We start from the raw sequence: 24,606 nt of genomic DNA on the forward strand, positions 1-24,606 counted from the left end.
CTGCATTGGCGGGAATCGACCCGGGTCTCCGCGTGGCAGGCGAGAATTCTACCACTGAACCACCAATGCTCTATTTCTGCAAGAATTCTACGAATTTATGTGGAAAATGCATCTCTTCAACTGGGTAATATCGACCAATGCTAAAGCTGAACAACTGACAGACAAACTGATCAAGTTCCATGGGTATTTGATGAACTGATATGAGCAAAAGTGTCTCTGAGCAAAGGGGAGTGGGGAGGTCAATATCAAAAGTGAGAGGCGTTAACTTCTGTGGCCACCAGCTCCCTTAAGAACCACAGGGCACCTCAGCCTCCTGGACTGCACCAGATTTGTCAGTTCTTGCTGGGAGTCATTACCCTGCTCTTCCAACAAGCCACTGTCCAACTGTGACCTTGTAGCGCTGTCTTGGGGATCTTACATTACTTACCTTGCAGTTTATTCCACTTTCATGCAGTCAGCATTGACCCTGGACATTTTTCTTCTGGTGTTTTTTAGAGACAACAAACAGGTCAGTTTACTCTCATTGGTTTCTTTAAGCATGACCTTTCTTGCCTGCAGCCTTTTTATTGCCTTCAGGAGTTTTTCACAGGTGCATGAGCCATAATTGCTTGTACTTCGTTGAACAAGCATGGAAAAGCATTGTCTAGAGTGCTTCCACTAGTTCCCTGTAAAACACTGATAAGTTGCCCACTTCTAAAGTAGCAAGATACACTGCTTTGCTTCTGCTGGGAATCGAACCTGGGTCTCCTGCGCGGGAAACAACAACTCTGACATTCAGCCACCAGTGAGAGAAGCTGCGCTGTGCTCGTGGCTCTGGGGACAGCTGCCGCTTATGAGGAACGACTAACATGGCCTTAAAAACACGACCTCTGCTGCATTGGCCGGGAATCGGACCCGGGTCTCCCGCGTGGCAGGCGAGAATTCTACCACTGAACCACCAATGCTCTATTTCTGCAAGAATTCTACGAATTTATGTGGAAAATGCATCTCTTCAACTGGGTAATATCGACCAATGCTAAAGCTGAACAACTGACAGACAAACTGATCAAGTTCCATGGGTATTTGATGAACTGATATGAGCAAAAGTGTCTCTGAGCAAAGGGGAGTGGGGGAGGTCAATATCAAAAGTGAGAGGCGTTAACTTCTGTGGCCACCAGCTCCCTTAAGAACCACAGGGCACCTCAGCCTCCTGGACTGCACCAGATTTGTCAGTTCTTGCTGGGAGTCATTACCCTGCTCTTCCAACAAGCCACTGTCCAACTGTGACCTTGTAGCGCTGTCTTGGGGATCTTACATTACTTACCTTGCAGTTTATTCCACTTTCATGCAGGTCAGCATTGACCCCTGGACATTTTTCTTCTGGTGTTTTTTAGAGACAACAAACAGGTCAGTTTACTCTCATTGGTTTCTTTAAGCATGACCTTTCTTGCCTGCAGCCTTTTTATTGCCTTCAGGAGTTTTTCACAGGTGCATGAGCCATAATTGCTTGTACTTCGTTGAACAAGCATGGAAAAGCATTGTCTAGAGTGCTTCCACTAGTTCCCTGTAAAACACTGATAAGTTGCCCACTTCTAAAGTAGCAAGATACACTGCTTTGCTTCTGCTGGGAATCGAACCTGGGTCTCCTGCGCGGGAAACAACAACTCTGACATTCAGCCACCAGTGAGAGAAGCTGCGCTGTGCTCGTGGCTCTGGGGACAGCTGCCGCTTATGAGGAACGACTAACATGGCCTTAAAAACACGACCTCTGCTGCATTGGCCGGGAATCGGACCCGGGTCTCCCGCGTGGCAGGCGAGAATTCTACCACTGAACCACCAATGCTCTATTTCTGCAAGAATTCTACGAATTTATGTGGAAAATGCATCTCTTCAACTGGGTAATATCGACCAATGCTAAAGCTGAACAACTGACAGACAAACTGATCAAGTTCCATGGGTATTTGATGAACTGATATGAGCAAAAGTGTCTCTGAGCAAAGGGGAGTGGGGGAGGTCAATATCAAAAGTGAGAGGCGTTAACTTCTGTGGCCACCAGCTCCCTTAAGAACCACAGGGCACCTCAGCCTCCTGGACTGCACCAGATTTGTCAGTTCTTGCTGGGAGTCATTACCCTGCTCTTCCAACAAGCCACTGTCCAACTGTGACCTTGTAGCGCTGTCTTGGGGATCTTACATTACTTACCTTGCAGTTTATTCCACTTTCATGCAGGTCAGCATTGACCCTGGACATTTTTCTTCTGGTGTTTTTTAGAGACAACAAACAGGTCAGTTTACTCTCATTGGTTTCTTTAAGCATGACCTTTCTTGCCTGCAGCCTTTTTATTGCCTTCAGGAGTTTTTCACAGGTGCATGAGCCATAATTGCTTGTACTTCGTTGAACAAGCATGGAAAAGCATTGTCTAGAGTGCTTCCACTAGTTCCCTGTAAAACACTGATAAGTTGCCCACTTCTAAAGTAGCAAGATACACTGCTTTGCTTCTGCTGGGAATCGAACCTGGGTCTCCTGCGCGGGAAACAACAACTCTGACATTCAGCCACCAGTGAGAGAAGCTGCGCTGTGCTCGTGGCTCTGGGGACAGCTGCCGCTTATGAGGAACGACTAACATGGCCTTAAAAACACGACCTCTGCTGCATTGGCCGGGAATCGGACCCGGGTCTCCCGCGTGGCAGGCGAGAATTCTACCACTGAACCACCAATGCTCTATTTCTGCAAGAATTCTACGAATTTATGTGGAAAATGCATCTCTTCAACTGGGTAATATCGACCAATGCTAAAGCTGAACAACTGACAGACAAACTGATCAAGTTCCATGGGTATTTGATGAACTGATATGAGCAAAAGTGTCTCTGAGCAAAGGGGAGTGGGGGAGGTCAATATCAAAAGTGAGAGGCGTTAACTTCTGTGGCCACCAGCTCCCTTAAGAACCACAGGGCACCTCAGCCTCCTGGACTGCACCAGATTTGTCAGTTCTTGCTGGGAGTCATTACCCTGCTCTTCCAACAAGCCACTGTCCAACTGTGACCTTGTAGCGCTGTCTTGGGGATCTTACATTACTTACCTTGCAGTTTATTCCACTTTCATGCAGGTCAGCATTGACCCTGGACATTTTTCTTCTGGTGTTTTTTAGAGACAACAAACAGGTCAGTTTACTCTCATTGGTTTCTTTAAGCATGACCTTTCTTGCCTGCAGCCTTTTTATTGCCTTCAGGAGTTTTTCACAGGTGCATGAGCCATAATTGCTTGTACTTCGTTGAACAAGCATGGAAAAGCATTGTCTAGAGTGCTTCCACTAGTTCCCTGTAAAACACTGATAAGTTGCCCACTTCTAAAGTAGCAAGATACACTGCTTTGCTTCTGCTGGGAATCGAACCTGGGTCTCCTGCGCGGGAAACAACAACTCTGACATTCAGCCACCAGTGAGAGAAGCTGCGCTGTGCTCGTGGCTCTGGGGACAGCTGCCGCTTATGAGGAACGACTAACATGGCCTTAAAAACACGACCTCTGCTGCATTGGCCGGGAATCGGACCCGGGTCTCCCGCGTGGCAGGCGAGAATTCTACCACTGAACCACCAATGCTCTATTTCTGCAAGAATTCTACGAATTTATGTGGAAAATGCATCTCTTCAACTGGGTAATATCGACCAATGCTAAAGCTGAACAACTGACAGACAAACTGATCAAGTTCCATGGGTATTTGATGAACTGATATGAGCAAAAGTGTCTCTGAGCAAAGGGGAGTGGGGGAGGTCAATATCAAAAGTGAGAGGCGTTAACTTCTGTGGCCACCAGCTCCCTTAAGAACCACAGGGCACCTCAGCCTCCTGGACTGCACCAGATTTGTCAGTTCTTGCTGGGAGTCATTACCCTGCTCTTCCAACAAGCCACTGTCCAACTGTGACCTTGTAGCGCTGTCTTGGGGATCTTACATTACTTACCTTGCAGTTTATTCCACTTTCATGCAGGTCAGCATTGACCCCTGGACATTTTTCTTCTGGTGTTTTTTAGAGACAACAAACAGGTCAGTTTACTCTCATTGGTTTCTTTAAGCATGACCTTTCTTGCCTGCAGCCTTTTTATTGCCTTCAGGAGTTTTTCACAGGTGCATGAGCCATAATTGCTTGTACTTCGTTGAACAAGCATGGAAAAGCATTGTCTAGAGTGCTTCCACTAGTTCCCTGTAAAACACTGATAAGTTGCCCACTTCTAAAGTAGCAAGATACACTGCTTTGCTTCTGCTGGGAATCGAACCTGGGTCTCCTGCGCGGGAAACAACAACTCTGACATTCAGCCACCAGTGAGAGAAGCTGCGCTGTGCTCGTGGCTCTGGGGACAGCTGCCGCTTATGAGGAACGACTAACATGGCCTTAAAAACACGACCTCTGCTGCATTGGCCGGGAATCGGACCCGGGTCTCCCGCGTGGCAGGCGAGAATTCTACCACTGAACCACCAATGCTCTATTTCTGCAAGAATTCTACGAATTTATGTGGAAAATGCATCTCTTCAACTGGGTAATATCGACCAATGCTAAAGCTGAACAACTGACAGACAAACTGATCAAGTTCCATGGGTATTTGATGAACTGATATGAGCAAAAGTGTCTCTGAGCAAAGGGGAGTGGGGGAGGTCAATATCAAAAGTGAGAGGCGTTAACTTCTGTGGCCACCAGCTCCCTTAAGAACCACAGGGCACCTCAGCCTCCTGGACTGCACCAGATTTGTCAGTTCTTGCTGGGAGTCATTACCCTGCTCTTCCAACAAGCCACTGTCCAACTGTGACCTTGTAGCGCTGTCTTGGGGATCTTACATTACTTACCTTGCAGTTTATTCCACTTTCATGCAGGTCAGCATTGACCCTGGACATTTTTCTTCTGGTGTTTTTTAGAGACAACAAACAGGTCAGTTTACTCTCATTGGTTTCTTTAAGCATGACCTTTCTTGCCTGCAGCCTTTTTATTGCCTTCAGGAGTTTTTCACAGGTGCATGAGCCATAATTGCTTGTACTTCGTTGAACAAGCATGGAAAAGCATTGTCTAGAGTGCTTCCACTAGTTCCCTGTAAAACACTGATAAGTTGCCCACTTCTAAAGTAGCAAGATACACTGCTTTGCTTCTGCTGGGAATCGAACCTGGGTCTCCTGCGCGGGAAACAACAACTCTGACATTCAGCCACCAGTGAGAGAAGCTGCGCTGTGCTCGTGGCTCTGGGGACAGCTGCCGCTTATGAGGAACGACTAACATGGCCTTAAAAACACGACCTCTGCTGCATTGGCCGGGAATCGGACCCGGGTCTCCCGCGTGGCAGGCGAGAATTCTACCACTGAACCACCAATGCTCTATTTCTGCAAGAATTCTACGAATTTATGTGGAAAATGCATCTCTTCAACTGGGTAATATCGACCAATGCTAAAGCTGAACAACTGACAGACAAACTGATCAAGTTCCATGGGTATTTGATGAACTGATATGAGCAAAAGTGTCTCTGAGCAAAGGGGAGTGGGGGAGGTCAATATCAAAAGTGAGAGGCGTTAACTTCTGTGGCCACCAGCTCCCTTAAGAACCACAGGGCACCTCAGCCTCCTGGACTGCACCAGATTTGTCAGTTCTTGCTGGGAGTCATTACCCTGCTCTTCCAACAAGCCACTGTCCAACTGTGACCTTGTAGCGCTGTCTTGGGGATCTTACATTACTTACCTTGCAGTTTATTCCACTTTCATGCAGGTCAGCATTGACCCTGGACATTTTTCTTCTGGTGTTTTTTAGAGACAACAAACAGGTCAGTTTACTCTCATTGGTTTCTTTAAGCATGACCTTTCTTGCCTGCAGCCTTTTTATTGCCTTCAGGAGTTTTTCACAGGTGCATGAGCCATAATTGCTTGTACTTCGTTGAACAAGCATGGAAAAGCATTGTCTAGAGTGCTTCCACTAGTTCCCTGTAAAACACTGATAAGTTGCCCACTTCTAAAGTAGCAAGATACACTGCTTTGCTTCTGCTGGGAATCGAACCTGGGTCTCCTGCGCGGGAAACAACAACTCTGACATTCAGCCACCAGTGAGAGAAGCTGCGCTGTGCTCGTGGCTCTGGGGACAGCTGCCGCTTATGAGGAACGACTAACATGGCCTTAAAAACACGACCTCTGCTGCATTGGCCGGGAATCGGACCCGGGTCTCCCGCGTGGCAGGCGAGAATTCTACCACTGAACCACCAATGCTCTATTTCTGCAAGAATTCTACGAATTTATGTGGAAAATGCATCTCTTCAACTGGGTAATATCGACCAATGCTAAAGCTGAACAACTGACAGACAAACTGATCAAGTTCCATGGGTATTTGATGAACTGATATGAGCAAAAGTGTCTCTGAGCAAAGGGGAGTGGGGGAGGTCAATATCAAAAGTGAGAGGCGTTAACTTCTGTGGCCACCAGCTCCCTTAAGAACCACAGGGCACCTCAGCCTCCTGGACTGCACCAGATTTGTCAGTTCTTGCTGGGAGTCATTACCCTGCTCTTCCAACAAGCCACTGTCCAACTGTGACCTTGTAGCGCTGTCTTGGGGATCTTACATTACTTACCTTGCAGTTTATTCCACTTTCATGCAGGTCAGCATTGACCCTGGACATTTTTCTTCTGGTGTTTTTTAGAGACAACAAACAGGTCAGTTTACTCTCATTGGTTTCTTTAAGCATGACCTTTCTTGCCTGCAGCCTTTTTATTGCCTTCAGGAGTTTTTCACAGGTGCATGAGCCATAATTGCTTGTACTTCGTTGAACAAGCATGGAAAAGCATTGTCTAGAGTGCTTCCACTAGTTCCCTGTAAAACACTGATAAGTTGCCCACTTCTAAAGTAGCAAGATACACTGCTTTGCTTCTGCTGGGAATCGAACCTGGGTCTCCTGCGCGGGAAACAACAACTCTGACATTCAGCCACCAGTGAGAGAAGCTGCGCTGTGCTCGTGGCTCTGGGGACAGCTGCCGCTTATGAGGAACGACTAACATGGCCTTAAAAACACGACCTCTGCTGCATTGGCCGGGAATCGGACCCGGGTCTCCCGCGTGGCAGGCGAGAATTCTACCACTGAACCACCAATGCTCTATTTCTGCAAGAATTCTACGAATTTATGTGGAAAATGCATCTCTTCAACTGGGTAATATCGACCAATGCTAAAGCTGAACAACTGACAGACAAACTGATCAAGTTCCATGGGTATTTGATGAACTGATATGAGCAAAAGTGTCTCTGAGCAAAGGGGAGTGGGGGAGGTCAATATCAAAAGTGAGAGGCGTTAACTTCTGTGGCCACCAGCTCCCTTAAGAACCACAGGGCACCTCAGCCTCCTGGACTGCACCAGATTTGTCAGTTCTTGCTGGGAGTCATTACCCTGCTCTTCCAACAAGCCACTGTCCAACTGTGACCTTGTAGCGCTGTCTTGGGGATCTTACATTACTTACCTTGCAGTTTATTCCACTTTCATGCAGGTCAGCATTGACCCTGGACATTTTTCTTCTGGTGTTTTTTAGAGACAACAAACAGGTCAGTTTACTCTCATTGGTTTCTTTAAGCATGACCTTTCTTGCCTGCAGCCTTTTTATTGCCTTCAGGAGTTTTTCACAGGTGCATGAGCCATAATTGCTTGTACTTCGTTGAACAAGCATGGAAAAGCATTGTCTAGAGTGCTTCCACTAGTTCCCTGTAAAACACTGATAAGTTGCCCACTTCTAAAGTAGCAAGATACACTGCTTTGCTTCTGCTGGGAATCGAACCTGGGTCTCCTGCGCGGGAAACAACAACTCTGACATTCAGCCACCAGTGAGAGAAGCTGCGCTGTGCTCGTGGCTCTGGGGACAGCTGCCGCTTATGAGGAACGACTAACATGGCCTTAAAAACACGACCTCTGCTGCATTGGCCGGGAATCGGACCCGGGTCTCCCGCGTGGCAGGCGAGAATTCTACCACTGAACCACCAATGCTCTATTTCTGCAAGAATTCTACGAATTTATGTGGAAAATGCATCTCTTCAACTGGGTAATATCGACCAATGCTAAAGCTGAACAACTGACAGACAAACTGATCAAGTTCCATGGGTATTTGATGAACTGATATGAGCAAAAGTGTCTCTGAGCAAAGGGGAGTGGGGGAGGTCAATATCAAAAGTGAGAGGCGTTAACTTCTGTGGCCACCAGCTCCCTTAAGAACCACAGGGCACCTCAGCCTCCTGGACTGCACCAGATTTGTCAGTTCTTGCTGGGAGTCATTACCCTGCTCTTCCAACAAGCCACTGTCCAACTGTGACCTTGTAGCGCTGTCTTGGGGATCTTACATTACTTACCTTGCAGTTTATTCCACTTTCATGCAGGTCAGCATTGACCCTGGACATTTTTCTTCTGGTGTTTTTTAGAGACAACAAACAGGTCAGTTTACTCTCATTGGTTTCTTTAAGCATGACCTTTCTTGCCTGCAGCCTTTTTATTGCCTTCAGGAGTTTTTCACAGGTGCATGAGCCATAATTGCTTGTACTTCGTTGAACAAGCATGGAAAAGCATTGTCTAGAGTGCTTCCACTAGTTCCCTGTAAAACACTGATAAGTTGCCCACTTCTAAAGTAGCAAGATACACTGCTTTGCTTCTGCTGGGAATCGAACCTGGGTCTCCTGCGCGGGAAACAACAACTCTGACATTCAGCCACCAGTGAGAGAAGCTGCGCTGTGCTCGTGGCTCTGGGGACAGCTGCCGCTTATGAGGAACGACTAACATGGCCTTAAAAACACGACCTCTGCTGCATTGGCCGGGAATCGGACCCGGGTCTCCCGCGTGGCAGGCGAGAATTCTACCACTGAACCACCAATGCTCTATTTCTGCAAGAATTCTACGAATTTATGTGGAAAATGCATCTCTTCAACTGGGTAATATCGACCAATGCTAAAGCTGAACAACTGACAGACAAACTGATCAAGTTCCATGGGTATTTGATGAACTGATATGAGCAAAAGTGTCTCTGAGCAAAGGGGAGTGGGGGAGGTCAATATCAAAAGTGAGAGGCGTTAACTTCTGTGGCCACCAGCTCCCTTAAGAACCACAGGGCACCTCAGCCTCCTGGACTGCACCAGATTTGTCAGTTCTTGCTGGGAGTCATTACCCTGCTCTTCCAACAAGCCACTGTCCAACTGTGACCTTGTAGCGCTGTCTTGGGGATCTTACATTACTTACCTTGCAGTTTATTCCACTTTCATGCAGGTCAGCATTGACCCTGGACATTTTTCTTCTGGTGTTTTTTAGAGACAACAAACAGGTCAGTTTACTCTCATTGGTTTCTTTAAGCATGACCTTTCTTGCCTGCAGCCTTTTTATTGCCTTCAGGAGTTTTTCACAGGTGCATGAGCCATAATTGCTTGTACTTCGTTGAACAAGCATGGAAAAGCATTGTCTAGAGTGCTTCCACTAGTTCCCTGTAAAACACTGATAAGTTGCCCACTTCTAAAGTAGCAAGATACACTGCTTTGCTTCTGCTGGGAATCGAACCTGGGTCTCCTGCGCGGGAAACAACAACTCTGACATTCAGCCACCAGTGAGAGAAGCTGCGCTGTGCTCGTGGCTCTGGGGACAGCTGCCGCTTATGAGGAACGACTAACATGGCCTTAAAAACACGACCTCTGCTGCATTGGCCGGGAATCGGACCCGGGTCTCCCGCGTGGCAGGCGAGAATTCTACCACTGAACCACCAATGCTCTATTTCTGCAAGAATTCTACGAATTTATGTGGAAAATGCATCTCTTCAACTGGGTAATATCGACCAATGCTAAAGCTGAACAACTGACAGACAAACTGATCAAGTTCCATGGGTATTTGATGAACTGATATGAGCAAAAGTGTCTCTGAGCAAAGGGGAGTGGGGGAGGTCAATATCAAAAGTGAGAGGCGTTAACTTCTGTGGCCACCAGCTCCCTTAAGAACCACAGGGCACCTCAGCCTCCTGGACTGCACCAGATTTGTCAGTTCTTGCTGGGAGTCATTACCCTGCTCTTCCAACAAGCCACTGTCCAACTGTGACCTTGTAGCGCTGTCTTGGGGATCTTACATTACTTACCTTGCAGTTTATTCCACTTTCATGCAGGTCAGCATTGACCCTGGACATTTTTCTTCTGGTGTTTTTTAGAGACAACAAACAGGTCAGTTTACTCTCATTGGTTTCTTTAAGCATGACCTTTCTTGCCTGCAGCCTTTTTATTGCCTTCAGGAGTTTTTCACAGGTGCATGAGCCATAATTGCTTGTACTTCGTTGAACAAGCATGGAAAAGCATTGTCTAGAGTGCTTCCACTAGTTCCCTGTAAAACACTGATAAGTTGCCCACTTCTAAAGTAGCAAGATACACTGCTTTGCTTCTGCTGGGAATCGAACCTGGGTCTCCTGCGCGGGAAACAACAACTCTGACATTCAGCCACCAGTGAGAGAAGCTGCGCTGTGCTCGTGGCTCTGGGGACAGCTGCCGCTTATGAGGAACGACTAACATGGCCTTAAAAACACGACCTCTGCTGCATTGGCCGGGAATCGGACCCGGGTCTCCCGCGTGGCAGGCGAGAATTCTACCACTGAACCACCAATGCTCTATTTCTGCAAGAATTCTACGAATTTATGTGGAAAATGCATCTCTTCAACTGGGTAATATCGACCAATGCTAAAGCTGAACAACTGACAGACAAACTGATCAAGTTCCATGGGTATTTGATGAACTGATATGAGCAAAAGTGTCTCTGAGCAAAGGGGAGTGGGGGAGGTCAATATCAAAAGTGAGAGGCGTTAACTTCTGTGGCCACCAGCTCCCTTAAGAACCACAGGGCACCTCAGCCTCCTGGACTGCACCAGATTTGTCAGTTCTTGCTGGGAGTCATTACCCTGCTCTTCCAACAAGCCACTGTCCAACTGTGACCTTGTAGCGCTGTCTTGGGGATCTTACATTACTTACCTTGCAGTTTATTCCACTTTCATGCAGGTCAGCATTGACCCTGGACATTTTTCTTCTGGTGTTTTTTAGAGACAACAAACAGGTCAGTTTACTCTCATTGGTTTCTTTAAGCATGACCTTTCTTGCCTGCAGCCTTTTTATTGCCTTCAGGAGTTTTTCACAGGTGCATGAGCCATAATTGCTTGTACTTCGTTGAACAAGCATGGAAAAGCATTGTCTAGAGTGCTTCCACTAGTTCCCTGTAAAACACTGATAAGTTGCCCACTTCTAAAGTAGCAAGATACACTGCTTTGCTTCTGCTGGGAATTGAACCTGGGTCTCCTGCGCGGGAAACAACAACTCTGACATTCAGCCACCAGTGAGAGAAGCTGCGCTGTGCTCGTGGCTCTGGGGACAGCTGCCGCTTATGAGGAACGACTAACATGGCCTTAAAAACACGACCTCTGCTGCATTGGCCGGGAATCGGACCCGGGTCTCCCGCGTGGCAGGCGAGAATTCTACCACTGAACCACCAATGCTCTATTTCTGCAAGAATTCTACGAATTTATGTGGAAAATGCATCTCTTCAACTGGGTAATATCGACCAATGCTAAAGCTGAACAACTGACAGACAAACTGATCAAGTTCCATGGGTATTTGATGAACTGATATGAGCAAAAGTGTCTCTGAGCAAAGGGGAGTGGGGGAGGTCAATATCAAAAGTGAGAGGCGTTAACTTCTGTGGCCACCAGCTCCCTTAAGAACCACAGGGCACCTCAGCCTCCTGGACTGCACCAGATTTGTCAGTTCTTGCTGGGAGTCATTACCCTGCTCTTCCAACAAGCCACTGTCCAACTGTGACCTTGTAGCGCTGTCTTGGGGATCTTACATTACTTACCTTGCAGTTTATTCCACTTTCATGCAGGTCAGCATTGACCCTGGACATTTTTCTTCTGGTGTTTTTTAGAGACAACAAACAGGTCAGTTTACTCTCATTGGTTTCTTTAAGCATGACCTTTCTTGCCTGCAGCCTTTTTATTGCCTTCAGGAGTTTTTCACAGGTGCATGAGCCATAATTGCTTGTACTTCGTTGAACAAGCATGGAAAAGCATTGTCTAGAGTGCTTCCACTAGTTCCCTGTAAAACACTGATAAGTTGCCCACTTCTAAAGTAGCAAGATACACTGCTTTGCTTCTGCTGGGAATCGAACCTGGGTCTCCTGCGCGGGAAACAACAACTCTGACATTCAGCCACCAGTGAGTGAAGCTGCGCTGTGCTCGTGGCTCTGGGGACAGCTGCCGCTTATGAGGAACGACTAACATGGCCTTAAAAACACGACCTCTGCTGCATTGGCCGGGAATCGGACCCGGGTCTCCCGCGCCGCGGCCTTGAATTGTTTAGCTAAACGGCCCTAAACCGTTTCCCATTCATTCTCAATGGTAGTGCTAAACCACTACGGATGTAATATACTTTCGGCCGCTAGCGCTCTCGTGGCGCTCTTCCGGTTTTGGGCACCGCGGGAAGTTTGAATTCGCAGAAGAAGGAGAAGAAGAAAACACACAACAGCGATCGCCTCCGTTGTTAAATTCAACGCATTCTCAAGCGTCTATCAAAGGTAAGATACTTTACGTGATATCAGCTGACGTTTCGTTACCGTTAATGATGAAATCACGTTGGTAAACTTTGCTCGTTTCTAAACGGTTTACTATAGTTCAGCCTAGATAGATTTGTTTGCAAATTATGAATGAACATAGCCATGATTTACGTTTCTGTGTATTGTTTGTCATCATTAACATGTCATCTGTTGATTACAAGTTGAATTATGAATGAAGTAAACATTATTTTCACTTTTGTGATGAGATTACATGTATTCCACAGTTCAAAAATGTTTTCTGACTATGGTTTTACTATAGTAACCATGATTTAGCCATGTTATTTTAGTAGAATCACAACAATAAATGTACTATTGTTGTTATTGCATTGGCATTATATTTACAGGACAGTCATGAGACTTTAAATGAATATCAGTCTGCCAAGAACAGCAAGATTACTATAGTTTTACAATTAAACTGCATACAGTCTTACAGGATTTAAAAACTTTTATTTGTGAATATCATACAGTCCCAATGCTTACACACACACAGACACACACACACACACACATATATATATATATATATATATATATATATTATGTGCTTCAATTTAAGTATTATTTATGTGTGTGAGTGTGTTTGTTTGTGTCTGTAATATAGTTATAATTATTCCTTTTTTTAATATTGCTATATTGTTGTTGTTCTTTCAGAGAGCACTGCTTCTTCACTGATTGTGTCTTTGCTGTCATCTTTTCCTGGGACCCGAGCAGATCTTCAGTCAGAGACAGGTGAATATTTAACACATTAACAACAAACACACAAGAGTTCCTGCAGGTTTTAAAGTCTTAAAATGTCTTAATTTACCCTTACACAAATTAATGCCTTAAGAAAGTTTGAAAGGAATGAATGCAGTGCAGATATCTTTCAATCAATATGTAATTTATGATGCAAATGTAAAATGAAGTCTTGAAAAATGTAACACTAATTAAATGAGTTTACTAAGGAGCCTCGCACATGACATGCAGGAAAAAATATAAGGCTAAAACGTGTGTATGATTTACTAATTCATTCCCTCAATGTACTAAAACGTGCACACGATTACTATAGCGTTCCCTCGATTTACTATTGCCAGCAAATTAGTAAAGCATGCACACAATTTATTTATTTTTTTCTTGCATGTCATGTGCGGGGCTCCTTAGTTTACACTTAAAACAATAAAAAAATATTTGTCAATGATTTACTATAACTTTTCTTTGAATTTAGGTGACTTTTTTTCCCTAAATGGCAGATATTACTTCTTGTTATAATCACACAATTCTTTCAAACAAGTCTTTGTATTTCATGTAATTTTGTATCTCCAGTAAATGTATCTTTATTTAATAATATTTATGCATGTTCACTGGAAAACAAGGCAGCATGAATTTTGCAGCATGATCTGAACGTACAGTAACATATGAAATGTTGTAGTGTCTGGGAGCAGAGGCTTTCAGTGTGTTTCTGTCAAATTAAATTATGAATATCTGTTGGAAGTTGTGTTTTCAAACTCTGAAGTTAATACTACTATCCAGACATTTCCATTTACAGAACATATTTGTGTTTTTCCTCATTTGTTCCTCAAATTTGATTTGCTTGGTTTTAAAAAGGTCTTAACTTCACCTTCATAAACCTGAAGAAACTCTGTTTCCTTACACATTAAACTCAATATTCAGCTTGTTGTAGACCCCACTGGTTCTCTGTCTGTGTCCTCGCTGTCCTCATCTCATGGGTCTCATGTGGAGCCTCACTCTGAATGTTCATGATGCGTAAATTGATCACATGTTTCCCCTCTGTATAGGAGCTACATGTATGTCACCTCTGCATGTGCTGGCCGTACCTGACCTGTGAAGACTGCTGACAGGGTGTTTGTACTGGACAGCGAACGCTGAGCCTATCGACAACGTGCTTAATAAACACCACAGGAAGACATCCTAACAGCACGCTCCATATGACCACAAAACTACACGTCACATTATGTCAAGCACCTGACCACACTGCTGAACACCAGTTCTTCATTAAACACGACTGCAGAGAAGTAAACACCAGGATGTCATTCCAAGACTTTATGGAAATGGAGCACTTTAGACTGAACTGAAGGACACAAAGAAACGGGACTGCAAAAACACGAAAGGCCTGGAGATGAACACGTTGTTCACTTGTGCAGATTTTGTGAAATGGAACTTAGCCAGGATCCAAACAGTCCTCACACACACACACACACACACACACAGGCTATCCTGAAATAAGTTCAAAAAAGTTTTTGAAAAAAAGTAAAGCTAAAGTCTTCTTTATTTACCAACATCAGGGCATTGAGAAAGAGGTGACCTGGAAAGAGTCTAAAGAAAAATACGAGATATTAATTTGCAGCTTATTTAGCAATATTTAACTCATGTATATACTGTATATTTTAATTTTTCAGTGTGAGATTGTAATATCTATTTATATTGTCAGAATTCTTTTTTCTATTTAATTATTTTGGCTTGATCTTAAAAGGTGCTAAAAGCATTTAATAAACACAACTGAAAAATACAAATTGCTTCACGAGTGCTGTTTCCACTTCGTATGACTAATATTTTACAGTGTCTATGGTTTTGAAAACTCTTACTTGATCAGTTATCTTAAGTGTGACTTACATTATTCCATCAATCAATTTTCACTCAGTACTTGAATATTACTCAGTTAAATTAAATTTTCTTCAATTTACATTTGAAAAGTAATTTAATATAACCATTTGTGTTTTTATATAATCATGTAATGTATACTAGCATTATTTTACTGTGTTTATTTTATATAATCCTTTGCTTTGTAATCCAAAAAGGAAAGACATAAATTTCAAAAACTTTGTAGCTGTAAGGTGTTGTTAAATGTTAGATTTTTTTATTTATTAAAAAGCATAAAGCTGAGTTTAATAATAGTTTAGACCTGTGTGAGTGGGATTCGCGCTGGCAGGCGAGACTGGCCAGCTGCTGCAGTCTGATTGGCTGTTCAGCGCATGAACATCGCGGCTGGCCCGCGTCGGCAGGCGAGAATTCTACCACTGAACACCAATGCTCTATTTCTGCAAGAATTCTACGAATTTATGTGGAAAATGCATCTCTTCAACTGGGTAATATCGACCAATGCTAAAGCTGAACAACTGACAGACAAACTGATCAAGTTCCATGGGTATTTGATGAACTGATATGAGCAAAAGTGTCTCTGAGCAAAGGGGAGTGGGGGAGGTCAATATCAAAAGTGAGAGGCGTTAACTTCTGTGGCCACCAGCTCCCTTAAGAACCACAGGGCACCTCAGCCTCCTGGACTGCACCAGATTTGTCAGTTCTTGCTGGGAGTCATTACCCTGCTCTTCAACAAGCCACTGTCCAACTGTGACCTTGTAGCGCTGTCTTGGGGATCTTACATTACTTACCTTGCAGTTTATTCCACTTTCATGCAGGTCAGCATTGACCCCTGGACATTTTTCTTCTGGTGTTTTTTAGAGACAACAAACAGGTCAGTTTACTCTCATTGGTTTCTTTAAGCCTGACCTTTCTTGCCTGCAGCCTTTTTATTGCCTTCAGGAGTTTTTCACAGGTGCATGAGCCATAATTGCTTGTACTTCGTTGAACAAGCATGGAAAAGCATTGTCTAGAGTGCTTCCACTAGTTCCCTGTAAAACACTGATAAGTTGCCCACTTCTAAAGTAGCAAGATACACTGCTTTGCTTCTGCTGGGAATCGAACCTGGGTCTCCTGCGCGGGAAACAACATCTCTGACATTCAGCCACCAGTGAGTGAAGCTGCGCTGTGCTCATGGCTCTGGGGACAGCTGCCGCTTATGAAGAACGACTAACATGGCCTTAAAAACACGACCTCTGCTGCATTGGCCGGGAATCGGACCCGGGTCTCCCGCGTGGCAGGCGAGAATTCTACCACTGAACCACCAATGCTCTATTTCTGCAAGAATTCTACGAATTTATGTGGAAAATGCATCTCTTCAACTGGGTAATATCGACCAATGCTAAAGCTGAACAACTGACAGACAAACTGATCAAGTTCCATGGGTATTTGATGAACTGATATGAGCAAAAGTGTCTCTGAGCAAAGGGGAGTGGGGGAGGTCAATATCAAAAGTGAGAGGCGTTAACTTCTGTGGCCACCAGCTCCCTTAAGAACCACAGGGCACCTCAGCCTCCTGGACTGCACCAGATTTGTCAGTTCTTGCTGGGAGTCATTACCCTGCTCTTCCAACAAGCCACTGTCCAACTGTGACCTTGTAGCGCTGTCTTGGGGATCTTACATTACTTACCTTGCAGTTTATTCCACTTTCATGCAGGTCAGCATTGACCCTGGACATTTTTCTTCTGGTGTTTTTTAGAGACAACAAACAGGTCAGTTTACTCTCATTGGTTTCTTTAAGCATGACCTTTCTTGCCTGCAGCCTTTTTATTGCCTTCAGGAGTTTTTCACAGGTGCATGAGCCATAATTGCTTGTACTTCGTTGAACAAGCATGGAAAAGCATTGTCTAGAGTGCTTCCACTAGTTCCCTGTAAAACACTGATAAGTTGCCCACTTCTAAAGTAGCAAGATACACTGCTTTGCTTCTGCTGGGAATCGAACCTGGGTCTCCTGCGCGGGAAACAACAACTCTGACATTCAGCCACCAGTGAGAGAAGCTGCGCTGTGCTCGTGGCTCTGGGGACAGCTGCCGCTTATGAGGAACGACTAACATGGCCTTAAAAACACGACCTCTGCTGCATTGGCCGGGAATCGGACCCGGGTCTCCCGCGTGGCAGGCGAGAATTCTACCACTGAACCACCAATGCTCTATTTCTGCAAGAATTCTACGAATTTATGTGGAAAATGCATCTCTTCAACTGGGTAATATCGACCAATGCTAAAGCTGAACAACTGACAGACAAACTGATCAAGTTCCATGGGTATTTGATGAACTGATATGAGCAAAAGTGTCTCTGAGCAAAGGGGAGTGGGGGAGGTCAATATCAAAAGTGAGAGGCGTTAACTTCTGTGGCCACCAGCTCCCTTAAGAACCACAGGGCACCTCAGCCTCCTGGACTGCACCAGATTTGTCAGTTCTTGCTGGGAGTCATTACCCTGCTCTTCCAACAAGCCACTGTCCAACTGTGACCTTGTAGCGCTGTCTTGGGGATCTTACATTACTTACCTTGCAGTTTATTCCACTTTCATGCAGGTCAGCATTGACCCTGGACATTTTTCTTCTGGTGTTTTTTAGAGACAACAAACAGGTCAGTTTACTCTCATTGGTTTCTTTAAGCATGACCTTTCTTGCCTGCAGCCTTTTTATTGCCTTCAGGAGTTTTTCACAGGTGCATGAGCCATAATTGCTTGTACTTCGTTGAACAAGCATGGAAAAGCATTGTCTAGAGTGCTTCCACTAGTTCCCTGTAAAACACTGATAAGTTGCCCACTTCTAAAGTAGCAAGATACACTGCTTTGCTTCTGCTGGGAATCGAACCTGGGTCTCCTGCGCGGGAAACAACAACTCTGACATTCAGCCACCAGTGAGAGAAGCTGCGCTGTGCTCGTGGCTCTGGGGACAGCTGCCGCTTATGAAGGAACGACTAACATGGCCTTAAAAACACGACCTCTGCTGCATTGGCCGGGAATCGGACCCGGGTCTCCCGCGTGGCAGGCGAGAATTCTACCACTGAACCACCAATGCTCTATTTCTGCAAGAATTCTACGAATTTATGTGGAAAATGCATCTCTTCAACTGGGTAATATCGACCAATGCTAAAGCTGAACAACTGACAGACAAACTGATCAAGTTCCATGGGTATTTGATGAACTGATATGAGCAAAAGTGTCTCTGAGCAAAGGGGAGTGGGGGAGGTCAATATCAAAAGTGAGAGGCGTTAACTTCTGTGGCCACCAGCTCCCTTAAGAACCACAGGGCACCTCAGCCTCCTGGACTGCACCAGATTTGTCAGTTCTTGCTGGGAGTCATTACCCTGCTCTTCCAACAAGCCACTGTCCAACTGTGACCTTGTAGCGCTGTCTTGGGGATCTTACATTACTTACCTTGCAGTTTATTCCACTTTCATGCAGGTCAGCATTGACCCTGGACATTTTTCTTCTGGTGTTTTTTAGAGACAACAAACAGGTCAGTTTACTCTCATTGGTTTCTTTAAGCATGACCTTTCTTGCCTGCAGCCTTTTTATTGCCTTCAGGAGTTTTTCACAGGTGCATGAGCCATAATTGCTTGTACTTCGTTGAACAAGCATGGAAAAGCATTGTCTAGAGTGCTTCCACTAGTTCCCTGTAAAACACTGATAAGTTGCCCACTTCTAAAGTAGCAAGATACACTGCTTTGCTTCTGCTGGGAATCGAACCTGGGTCTCCTGCGCGGGAAACAACAACTCTGACATTCAGCCACCAGTGAGTGAAGCTGCGCTGTACTCGTGGCTCTGGGGACAGCTGCCGCTTATGAAGAACGACTAACATGGCCTTAAAAACACGACCTCTGCTGCATTGGCCGGGAATCGGACCCGGGTCTCCCGCGTGGCAGGCGAGAATTCTACCACTGAACCACCAATGCTCTATTTCTGCAAGAATTCTACGAATTTATGTGGAAAATGCATCTCTTCAACTGGGTAATATCGACCAATGCTAAAGCTGAACAACTGACAGACAAACTGATCAAGTTCCATGGGTATTTGATGAACTGATATGAGCAAAAGTGTCTCTGAGCAAAGGGGAGTGGGGGAGGTCAATATCAAAAGTGAGAGGCGTTAACTTCTGTGGCCACCAGCTCCCTTAAGAACCACAGGGCACCTCAGCCTCCTGGACTGCACCAGATTTGTCAGTTCTTGCTGGGAGTCATTACCCTGCTCTTCCAACAAGCCACTGTCCAACTGTGACCTTGTAGCGCTGTCTTGGGGATCTTACATTACTTACCTTGCAGTTTATTCCACTTTCATGCAGGTCAGCATTGACCCCTGGACATTTTTCTTCTGGTGTTTTTTAGAGACAACAAACAGGTCAGTTTACTCTCATTGGTTTCTTTAAGCATGACCTTTCTTGCCTGCAGCCTTTTTATTGCCTTCAGGAGTTTTTCACAGGTGCATGAGCCATAATTGCTTGTACTTCGTTGAACAAGCATGGAAAAGCATTGTCTAGAGTGCTTCCACTAGTTCCCTGTAAAACACTGATAAGTTGCCCACTTCTAAAGTAGCAAGATACACTGCTTTGCTTCTGCTGGGAATCGAACCTGGGTCTCCTGCGCGGGAAACAACAACTCTGACATTCAGCCACCAGTGAGTGAAGCTGCGCTGTGCTCGTGGCTCTGGGGACAGCTGCCGCTTATGAAGAACGACTAACATGGCCTTAAAAACACGACCTCTGCTGCATTGGCCGGGAATCGGACCCGGGTCTCCCGCGTGGCAGGCGAGAATTCTACCACTGAACCACCAATGCTCTATTTCTGCATGAATTCTACGAATTTATGTGGAAAATGCATCTCTTCAACTGGGTAATATCGACCAATGCTAAAGCTGAACAACTGACAGACAAACTGATCAAGTTCCATGGGTATTTGATGAACTGATATGAGCAAAAGTGTCTCTGAGCAAAGGGGAGTGGGGGAGGTCAATATCAAAAGTGAGAGGCGTTAACTTCTGTGGCCACCAGCTCCCTTAAGAACCACAGGGCACCTCAGCCTCCTGGACTGCACCAGATTTGTCAGTTCTTGCTGGGAGTCATTACCCTGCTCTTCCAACAAGCCACTGTCCAACTGTGACCTTGTAGCGCTGTCTTGGGGATCTTACATTACTTACCTTGCAGTTTATTCCACTTTCATGCAGGTCAGCATTGACCCCTGGACATTTTTCTTCTGGTGTTTTTTAGAGACAACAAACAGGTCAGTTTACTCTCATTGGTTTCTTTAAGCATGACCTTTCTTGCCTGCAGCCTTTTTATTGCCTTCAGGAGTTTTTCACAGGTGCATGAGCCATAATTGCTTGTACTTCGTTGAACAAGCATGGAAAAGCATTGTCTAGAGTGCTTCCACTAGTTCCCTGTAAAACACTGATAAGTTGCCCACTTCTAAAGTAGCAAGATACACTGCTTTGCTTCTGCTGGGAATCGAACCTGGGTCTCCTGCGCGGGAAACAACAACTCTGACATTCAGCCACCAGTGAGTGAAGCTGCGCTGTGCTCGTGGCTCTGGGGACAGCTGCCGCTTATGAAGAACGACTAACATGGCCTTAAAAACACGACCTCTGCTGCATTGGCCGGGAATCGGACCCGGGTCTCCCGCGCCGCGGCCTTGAATTGTTTAGCTAAACGGCCCTAAACCGTTTCCCATTCATTCTCAATGGTAGTGCTAAACCACTACGGATGTAATATACTTTCGGCCGCTAGCGCTCTCGTGGCGCTCTTCCGGTTTTGGGCACCGCGGGAAGTTTGAATTCGCAGAAGAAGGAGAAGAAGAAAACACACAACAGCGATCGCCTCCGTTGTTAAATTCAACGCATTCTCAAGCGTCTATCAAAGGTAAGATACTTTACGTGATATCAGCTGACGTTTCGTTACCGTTAATGATGAAATCACGTTGGTAAACTTTGCTCGTTTCTAAACGGTTTACTATAGTTCCGCCTAGATAGATTTGTTTGCAAATTATGAATGAACATAGCCATGATTTACGTTTCTGTGTATTGTTTGTCATCATTAACATGTCATCTGTTGATTACAAGTTGAATTATGAATGAAGTAAACATTATTTTCACTTTTGTGATGAGATTACATGTATTCCACAGTTCAAAAATGTTTTCTGACTATGGTTTTACTATAGTAACCATGATTTAGCCATGTTATTTTAGTAGAATCACAACAATAAATGTACTATTGTTGTTATTGCATTGGCATTATATTTACAGGACAGTCATAAGACTTTAAATGAATATCAGTCTGCCAAGAACAGCAAGATTACTATAGTTTTACAATGAAACTGCATACAGTCTTACAGGATTTAAAAACTTTTATTTGTGAATATCATACAGTCCCAATGCTTACACACACACAGAGACACACATAAGGGGATATATATATATATATATATATATATATATATATATATATATATATATACACACACACACACATAATATAATATATAATATTATGTGTATCCATTTAAGTATTATTTATGTGTGTTAGTTTGTGTCTGTAATATAGTTATAATTATTTCTTTTTTAATATTGCTATATTGTTGTTGTTCTTTCAGAGAGCACTGCTTCTTCACTGATTGTGTCTTTGCTGTCATCTTTTCCTGGGACCCGAGCAGATCTTCAGTCGGAGACAGGTGAATATTTAACACATTAACAACAAACACACAAGAGTTCCTGCAGGTTTTAAAGTCTTAAAATGTCTTAATTTACCCTTTCACAAATTAATGCCTTAAGAAAGTTTGAAAGGAATGAATCACTTCCTCTGAGTTTTGTCTTGTTTTCCAGTGCAGATATCTTTCAATCAATATGTAATTTATGATGCAAATGTAAAATGAAGTCTTGAAAAATGTAACACTAATTAAATGAGTTTACTAAGGAGCCTCGCACATGACATGCAGGAAAAAATATAAGGCTAAAACGTGTGTATGATTTACTAATTCATTCCCTCAATGTACTAAAACGTGCACACGATTACTATAGCGTTCCCTCGATTTACTATTGCCAGCAAATTAGTAAAGCATGCACACAATTTATTTATTTTTTCTTGCATATCATGTGCGGGGCTCCTTAGTTTACACTTAAAACAATCAAAAAGTATTTGTCAATGATTTACTATAACTTTTCTTTGAATTTAGGTGACTTTTTTTTCCCCAAATGGCAGATATTACTTCTTGTTATAATCACACAGTTCTTTCAAACAAGTCTTTGTATTTCATGTAATTTTGTATCTCCAGTAAATGTATCTTTATTTAATAATATTTATGCATGTTCACTGGAAAACAAGGCAAAAACACTGAGGAAGAACAGCCTGTTTTGCAGCATGATCTGAACGTACAGTAACATATGAAATGTTGTAGTGTCTGGGAGCAGAGGCTTTCAGTGCGTTTCTGTCAAATTAAATTATGAATATCTGTTGGAAGTTGTGTTTTCAAACTCTGAAGTTAATACTACTATCCAGACATTTCCATTTACAGAACATATTTGTGTTTTTCCTCATTTGTTCCTCAAATTTGATTTGCTTGGTTTTAAAAAGGTCTTCACCTTCATAAACCTGAAGAAACTCTGTTTCCTTACACATTAAACTCAATATTCAGCTTGTTGTAGACCCCACTGGTTCTCTGTCTGTGTCCTCGCTGTCCTCATCTCATGGGTCTCATGTGGAGCCTCACTCTGAATGTTCATGATGCAGTAAATTGATCACATGTTTCCCCTCTGTATAGGAGCTACATGTATGTCACCTCTGCATGTGCTGGCCGTACCTGACCTGTGAAGACTGCTGACAGGGTGTTTGTACTGGACAGCGAACGCTGAGCCTATCGACAACGTGCTTAATAAACACAGGAAGACATCCTAACAGCACGCTCCATATGACCACAAAACTACACGTCACATTATGTCAAGCACCTGACCACACTGCTGAACACCAGTTCTTCATTAAACACGACTGCAGAGAAGTAAACACCAGGATGTCATTCCAAGACTTTATGGAAGTGGAGCACTTTAGACTGAACTGAAGGACACAAAGAAACGGGACTGCAAAAACACGAAAGGCCTGGAGATGAACACGTTGTTCACTTGTGCAGATTTTGTGAAATGGAACTTAGCCAGGATCCAAACAGTCCTCTCACACACACACACACACACACACAGGCTTCCTGAAATATGTTCAAAAAAGTTTCTGAAAAAAAGTAAAGCTAAAGTCTTCTTTATTTACCAACATCAGGGCATTGAGAAAGAGGTGACCTGGAAAGAGTCTAAAGAAAAATACGAGATATTAATTTGCAGCTTATTTAGCAATATTTAACTCATGTATATACTGTATATTTTAATTTTTCAGTGTGAGATTGTAATATCTATTTATATTGTCAGAATTCTTTTTTCTATTTAATTATTTTGGCTTGATCTTAAAAGGTGCTAAAAGCATTTAATAAACACAACTGAAAAATACAAATTGCTTCCGAGTGCTGTTTCCACTTTGTATGGCTAATATTTTACAGTGTCTATGGTTTTGAAAACTCTTACTTGATCAGTTATCTTAAGTGTGACTTACATTATTCCATCAATCAATTTTCACTCAGTACTTGAATATTACTCAGTTAAATTAAATTTTCTTCAATTTACATTTGAAAAGTAATTTAATATAACCATTTGTGTTTTTATATAATCATGTAATGTATACTAGCATTATTTTACTGTGTTTATTTTATATAATCCTTTGCTTTGTAATCCAAAAAGGAAAGACATAAATTTCAAAAACTTTGTAGCTGTAAGGTGTTGTTAAATGTTAGATTTTTTTTATTTATTAAAAAGCATAAAGCTGAGTTTAATAATAGTTTAGACCTGTGTGAGTGGGATTCGAACCCCGGTCCAAATAATGCATGAAAAAATCTGATTGGCTGTGATGTAATTTCCGCTCTTTGGCCAGCTGCTGCAGTCTGATTGGCTGTCAGCGCATGACAACTATTCGCGGCTGGCCCCCGCGTGGCAGGCGAGAATTCTACCACTGAACCACCAATGCTCTATTTCTGCAAGAATTCTACGAATTTATGTGGAAAATGCATCTCTTCAACTGGGTAATATCGACCAATGCTAAAGCTGAACAACTGACAGACAAACTGATCAAGTTCCATGGGTATTTGATGAACTGATATGAGCAAAAGTGTCTCTGAGCAAAGGGGAGTGGGGGAGGTCAATATCAAAAGTGAGAGGCGTTAACTTCTGTGGCCACCAGCTCCCTTAAGAACCACAGGGCACCTCAGCCTCCTGGACTGCACCAGATTTGTCAGTTCTTGCTGGGAGTCATTACCCTGCTCTTCCAACAAGCCACTGTCCAACTGTGACCTTGTAGCGCTGTC

General features: G+C 43.9%; 2 long non-coding RNA genes and 18 other non-coding genes across 20 annotated transcripts; 2 read left to right on the forward strand and 18 right to left on the reverse strand.

Annotated features, from left to right (window-relative positions):
* Window positions 1-873: 873 nt before the first annotated feature.
* trnag-gcc (transfer RNA glycine (anticodon GCC)) lies at window positions 874-944 on the reverse strand. Its single transcript has one exon. It is a non-coding gene; the product is annotated as a tRNA-Gly (tRNA).
* An 807-nt stretch (window positions 945-1,751) lies between these two features.
* On the reverse strand, window positions 1,752-1,822 carry trnag-gcc (transfer RNA glycine (anticodon GCC)). The gene has a single exon. It is a non-coding gene; the product is annotated as a tRNA-Gly (tRNA).
* Window positions 1,823-2,628: 806 nt separating this feature from the next.
* Window positions 2,629-2,699, reverse strand: trnag-gcc (transfer RNA glycine (anticodon GCC)). Its single transcript has one exon. It is a non-coding gene; the product is annotated as a tRNA-Gly (tRNA).
* Window positions 2,700-3,505: 806 nt separating this feature from the next.
* On the reverse strand, window positions 3,506-3,576 carry trnag-gcc (transfer RNA glycine (anticodon GCC)). The gene has a single exon. It is a non-coding gene; the product is annotated as a tRNA-Gly (tRNA).
* Window positions 3,577-4,383: 807 nt separating this feature from the next.
* trnag-gcc (transfer RNA glycine (anticodon GCC)) lies at window positions 4,384-4,454 on the reverse strand. The gene has a single exon. It is a non-coding gene; the product is annotated as a tRNA-Gly (tRNA).
* Window positions 4,455-5,260: 806 nt separating this feature from the next.
* On the reverse strand, window positions 5,261-5,331 carry trnag-gcc (transfer RNA glycine (anticodon GCC)). The gene has a single exon. It is a non-coding gene; the product is annotated as a tRNA-Gly (tRNA).
* An 806-nt stretch (window positions 5,332-6,137) lies between these two features.
* On the reverse strand, window positions 6,138-6,208 carry trnag-gcc (transfer RNA glycine (anticodon GCC)). The gene has a single exon. It is a non-coding gene; the product is annotated as a tRNA-Gly (tRNA).
* An 806-nt stretch (window positions 6,209-7,014) lies between these two features.
* trnag-gcc (transfer RNA glycine (anticodon GCC)) lies at window positions 7,015-7,085 on the reverse strand. Its single transcript has one exon. It is a non-coding gene; the product is annotated as a tRNA-Gly (tRNA).
* An 806-nt stretch (window positions 7,086-7,891) lies between these two features.
* On the reverse strand, window positions 7,892-7,962 carry trnag-gcc (transfer RNA glycine (anticodon GCC)). Its single transcript has one exon. It is a non-coding gene; the product is annotated as a tRNA-Gly (tRNA).
* Window positions 7,963-8,768: 806 nt separating this feature from the next.
* Window positions 8,769-8,839, reverse strand: trnag-gcc (transfer RNA glycine (anticodon GCC)). The gene has a single exon. It is a non-coding gene; the product is annotated as a tRNA-Gly (tRNA).
* An 806-nt stretch (window positions 8,840-9,645) lies between these two features.
* On the reverse strand, window positions 9,646-9,716 carry trnag-gcc (transfer RNA glycine (anticodon GCC)). Its single transcript has one exon. It is a non-coding gene; the product is annotated as a tRNA-Gly (tRNA).
* Window positions 9,717-10,522: 806 nt separating this feature from the next.
* Window positions 10,523-10,593, reverse strand: trnag-gcc (transfer RNA glycine (anticodon GCC)). Its single transcript has one exon. It is a non-coding gene; the product is annotated as a tRNA-Gly (tRNA).
* Window positions 10,594-11,399: 806 nt separating this feature from the next.
* On the reverse strand, window positions 11,400-11,470 carry trnag-gcc (transfer RNA glycine (anticodon GCC)). Its single transcript has one exon. It is a non-coding gene; the product is annotated as a tRNA-Gly (tRNA).
* Window positions 11,471-12,266: 796 nt separating this feature from the next.
* Window positions 12,267-15,091, forward strand: LOC113086775 (uncharacterized). Its single transcript, XR_003285050.1, has 3 exons — window positions 12,267-12,546; window positions 13,237-13,314; window positions 14,361-15,091. It is a non-coding gene; the product is annotated as an uncharacterized LOC113086775 (long non-coding RNA).
* A 1,328-nt stretch (window positions 15,092-16,419) lies between these two features.
* trnag-gcc (transfer RNA glycine (anticodon GCC)) lies at window positions 16,420-16,490 on the reverse strand. Its single transcript has one exon. It is a non-coding gene; the product is annotated as a tRNA-Gly (tRNA).
* An 806-nt stretch (window positions 16,491-17,296) lies between these two features.
* Window positions 17,297-17,367, reverse strand: trnag-gcc (transfer RNA glycine (anticodon GCC)). The gene has a single exon. It is a non-coding gene; the product is annotated as a tRNA-Gly (tRNA).
* Window positions 17,368-18,174: 807 nt separating this feature from the next.
* Window positions 18,175-18,245, reverse strand: trnag-gcc (transfer RNA glycine (anticodon GCC)). The gene has a single exon. It is a non-coding gene; the product is annotated as a tRNA-Gly (tRNA).
* Window positions 18,246-19,051: 806 nt separating this feature from the next.
* trnag-gcc (transfer RNA glycine (anticodon GCC)) lies at window positions 19,052-19,122 on the reverse strand. The gene has a single exon. It is a non-coding gene; the product is annotated as a tRNA-Gly (tRNA).
* Window positions 19,123-19,929: 807 nt separating this feature from the next.
* Window positions 19,930-20,000, reverse strand: trnag-gcc (transfer RNA glycine (anticodon GCC)). The gene has a single exon. It is a non-coding gene; the product is annotated as a tRNA-Gly (tRNA).
* A 768-nt stretch (window positions 20,001-20,768) lies between these two features.
* Window positions 20,769-23,698, forward strand: LOC113086776 (uncharacterized). Its single transcript, XR_003285051.1, has 3 exons — window positions 20,769-21,077; window positions 21,808-21,885; window positions 22,972-23,698. It is a non-coding gene; the product is annotated as an uncharacterized LOC113086776 (long non-coding RNA).
* Window positions 23,699-24,606: the final 908 nt, after the last annotated feature.

This window comes from Carassius auratus, unplaced genomic scaffold (assembly GCF_003368295.1).
Source record: "Carassius auratus strain Wakin unplaced genomic scaffold, ASM336829v1 scaf_tig00044027, whole genome shotgun sequence".
NCBI lineage: Eukaryota > Metazoa > Chordata > Actinopteri > Cypriniformes > Cyprinidae > Carassius > Carassius auratus.